Source organism: Physeter macrocephalus, chromosome 17, assembly GCF_002837175.3.
Source record: "Physeter macrocephalus isolate SW-GA chromosome 17, ASM283717v5, whole genome shotgun sequence".
Lineage (NCBI taxonomy): Eukaryota > Metazoa > Chordata > Mammalia > Artiodactyla > Physeteridae > Physeter > Physeter macrocephalus.
Genome location: NC_041230.1, coordinates 7,326,773 through 7,331,511, shown reverse-complemented (window position 1 = coordinate 7,331,511; position 4,739 = coordinate 7,326,773). Strand labels below are relative to the sequence as shown.

Sequence of the window (4,739 nt, the reverse complement as noted above, 5' to 3'; positions counted from 1 at the left end):
GAGGAGGAGGAAGGGTAAGCTGGGACAAAGAGAGTGGCATGGACATATATACACTACCAAACGTAAAACAGATAGCTAGTGGGAAGCAGCCGCATAGCATAGGGAGAGCAGTTCGGTGCTTTGTGACCACCTAGAGGGGTGGGATGGGGGGGTGGGAGGGAGGGAGATGCAAGAGTGAATAGATATGGGGACATATGTATATGTATAACTGATTCACTTTGTTATAAAGCATAAACTAACACACCATTATAAAGCAATTATACTCCAATAAAGATGTTTAAAAAAAGTTACATCCTGTATGGTTCCATTTATAAGACATTCTGGAAAAGGTAAAAATATAGGTACCCAGAATATATCAGTGGTTGCCAGGTATTAGGGGTGGGGGAATATTCTGAATAGAAAGGGGATGCATGAGGGAATTTCTTGAGGTGTTGTAATTGTTTTGCATACTGTTTGTGGTCATAAATATAAAAATATGCATGTGAAAAAAAAATAATAGAAGTGTGTACATACCAAAAATAGTGAACTGGAGTAGTAACATCAGCAAGATGGTGGAATAGAGTTTCCAGCATTTGTCCTCTCATTGAAACATCAATCTGAACAACCATCCACACATGAAAATACCTTCACATGATCTAATACAGCACTTGAGTGGAGCACAGAAATGAAAGCTATGTTGAAGAGGATAAAAAGGACAATTTCACACTACCTGCATTACCCTTTCCCCAAGCCGGTACAGTGAAGTGTGGAGAGATACAACCTTTGCATGGAGGGAAGAAGAGTGAAGTGAGCACCCAACTTTGCCATAGACCCAAGCACCAGCCTCCTCCAGTGAATCCATGCTCCAGGAAAGCCCCTACAGGTAAGCCATGACTCAGACACCAGGCTCCATGCTTCCCAACCCAGCACCATGCTGGCCATACAGACCCAGGTACCATATTGGCACCCATGGACCTAGGCTCCAGGCCTGCCCCAATAGACTCCAGTATCAGAGTTGCCCCTACGGCCTCAGACCAGGCCTACCCCCTTGGATCCAGACAACAGGCCAACTCCACCAAGGTCAGCCCCCACAGATTAAGGTTCAAGGCCTGTCACTGTCACAGGAACAGGTCAGCTCCTGTGGACCCAGGCTTCAGGCCTATCTCCACAGATCCAGTCACCAGGCCAAGTCCAGTGAACCCCAGCACCAGGCCAGCCCCTATGGACACAGGCAGGCCTATTACACAGAACCAATTAACAAGCCCAGCCCAGTGGCTCCTGGAACCAGATCAGACACCATGGATCCAAGTTTCAGTCCTGTCCCTGCAGTCTCAGGTACCAGGCCCACTCACCTGCTGAACCAAGCACCAGGTTAGCCTGCCTGAAGGCTCCAGGAGCAAGCCTACCCATGGACCTCACCAGCTGATCCAGCCAGAATCTCTGGGCATCTAGTTTGTGAAGGGCTTTCACTACTAAAGCCAGACTGTAAAGACTGGAAGAGGTGCCTCTTCTTCAAATGTGCAGACACCAATGCAAATCCACAAGGACCACAAATAATCAGGGAAATATGACACCACCATAGTAACAAAATAAAGCATGAGTAACCAACCCAAAAGAAATAGAGATCTGTAAACTGCCTGACAAAGAATTCAAAATAATCATCTGAAAGAAGCTCAGTGAGCTACAAGAAAGCTAAACAAAATCAGGAAAACAATACAAGAACAAAATGAGACAGGACAAAGAGCTAGAAACATAAAAAAGAACCAAATAGAAATTCTATACTTGAAAAACACAATGACATTTTAAAATGCCAGCACTTCAGTAGGAGACTTGATCAAGCAAAAGAAAGAATCAGTGAGTTCTAAGACTTGCTGTTCATTTGAAATCACCCAGTCAGAGGACCAAAAGAAAGTCTACAGGAATTATGGGGTACCAGCAAAGGTATCAATATATGCATTATGGGAATCCCAAAAGAGGCAGAGAAAGAAAAAGGGGGAGACAGGTTATTTAAAATATTAAAATAGAAAATGTCCCTAATCTGGAGAGAGAAATGAACACCCATATCTATGCAGCCTAAATAACTCCAAATAATTATAATCGAACTCTCAAGAGTTGAAGACAAAGAGAATTTTGAAAGCAGCAATAGAAAAGCAACTTGTCACATCCAAGGGCACCCCCCCTAAGACTATTAACAGATGTCTCGGCAGAAACTTTGCAAGCCAAGAGAGATTGGCATGATATCTTCAAAGCACTGAAAGGAAAAAGACTGCCAACCAAGAAAACTACACCTGGCAAAGCTGTCATTCAGAAATGAAGAGGAAAAAAAAATTCCCATACAAACAAGGAGGGAGTTTACCAGTGGACCACCTTACTAGAAATGCTAAAGGGAGTTCTTCAAGTTGAAATGAAAAGATGCTAAGTAACAACTTGAAAACATATGAAAGTATAAAACTCAGTGGTAAAAGTAAAGTCAGAATACTTTACTATAGTACAGTGGCATGTTAATAACAAAACTTTAGTATAAAGATTAAAGGACAAAGTATTTAAAATAACTGTAACTACAATTTATTATTGATACATGAAATAAAGAAATGTAAATTGTGACATCAGTTAACATTAAAGGTGGTGGGAAGAGAAGTTAAATCATAGAGATTTTGTATGTGGTCAAAGTTAAGTTCTTAGCTTGAAATAAACAGTTATGTTTTATGTAAGCCTCATGGTAACCACAAAGAAAAAATGTGCAATAGATACACAGAAGATAGAGAAAGGGATCAGTGCATTGCACTATAAAAAAAAAGCATCAAATTATAAAGGAAGATAGCAAAGAAAGGAAAAAATGGACACACACAAAAAAAGAAAACAATGAACAAAATGTCAATAAAAAGACCTTACCTATCAATAATTACTTTAAATGTAAATGAAATATTTAATCCAAAGATAGTAGAGTAGCTGAATCAATCAGTAGAGTAGTTGAAGGGATTGAAAAACAGATCCAACTTTTTGCTACCAACAAGAGACTCACTTTAAGGATATCCATAGGCTGAAAGTAAAAGGATGGAAAAAGATATCCCATGCAAATAGTAACCAAAAGAGAGCTGGGATGGTTATACTTATATCAGACAAAATAGACTTTCAGTTGAAATCTGTCACAGAAATAAAAAAGGTCACTATTATGATGTGGCCAATTCGTAAAGAAGATATAATAATTATAAATATATATGCACCTAACATCTGGGCACGTAAATATATAAGGCAAATATTAACAGAACTGAATGGAGAAATAAACAGTAATACAGTATTAGTAGGGAACTTCAATACCCCATTATCAACAATGGATAGTTCATCCAGACAGAAAACACTACAGAACAAATGAATATAATGGACATACATAGAACATTCCATCCAACAGCAGCAGAATACATATTTTTTCTCAAGCACACACGGAACATTCTCCAGGATAGATCATATGTTATGGCACAAAACAAATCTTAACACATTTAAGAAGACTGAAATCATATCAAGTATCCTTTTGACCACAATATTATGAAACTAAAAATCATTAACAGGAGGAGAATTGGAAAATTCACAAATACATGAAAATTAAACACACTCCTTAACAATCAATGGATCAGAAAAGAAATCAAAAGGGAAATCAAAAAGTATCTTGAGAAAAATGAAAATAGAAGCAAAACATGAAAAAGCAGATGGGATAAAGCAAATGCAGTTTCAAGAGGGAAGTTTATAGAGATAAAAGCCTATATTTTTTTTTAAAAAAAGATCTTAAGTAAACTACCTAACTTTATGCCTTAAGAAACTAGAAAAAGAAGAATTAAGGCCAAAATCTGCAGGTGGAAAAAAAGATAGCATTAGAGCAGATATACATGAAATAAAGACTAGAAAGACAATAGAAAAGATCAATAAAACTGAGTTGGTCCTTTGAAAAGATAAATTTGAAAAACTTATAGCTAATCAAATAAAAAAAGAAAGGACTCAAATAAATAATGTTATAAACAAGAGAGAAGAGTTCCAATATTGCAGAGCAGGCAATGAAGAATTTGGAGCAGAAAGGCAGTAAATAGTTGATACAATGTTTATAAATCCCTCTAATACATTAAAATTAAAGTAGGCTAAATGTGGACTGATGAGAAAATCATGAATCATGGATTACGATTAATCCACTTTTGTCCAAAGAATTTTTAAAATTTAATTCCTGGAAGAAAACAAAAGAAGTGACAGCTATAGTTACCCCTATGTAGGGAAAGCAGATGGTTATAGGACTAGATATTAGGGAAGATTTTATTTTCACGTTATTTTGGGTAATTTTTGAATTTTTATAGTATCTGCTTTTATTTCACATTTTTTTAAACTACAAAATTAATGTAACATCAGAACAGACACACACTTTCATGGTTGGGAATCTACCAATAGAAACATAAGAATGACAATCTAAGAATGTTTATTGCACGATCATTTCTGGTGAAAAAGAAATAGAAACAATTTGAATATCTACAGTAGGGAATGGCTCAAAATACTGGCATACATCCCATACTAGAAATATTTTGAAACTTTAAAAAGAATGAGTCAGATCTACAGTATTGACCTGGGAAAATGTCCATGATTATTGAAGTGTAAAGGGCAAAATGCCACAAAATATGTCACTATAGGGGGTAAATCCTTTCACAGACATGCAATAAACCCTTCATATGTGCAGATATGTTCGAGCACGAAGAAAGAAGCAACACACACACATATTGGCTATT

At 37.1% G+C, this 4,739-nt stretch overlaps 1 protein-coding gene across 1 annotated transcript in view; it reads right to left on the bottom strand.

Moving 5' to 3' along the window:
- Positions 1 to 4,739, bottom strand: part of LOC102977105 (zinc finger protein 529) — a 134,531-nt gene that overhangs the window by 106,721 nt on the left and 23,071 nt on the right. The gene's annotated exons all lie outside the window — the stretch shown is intronic.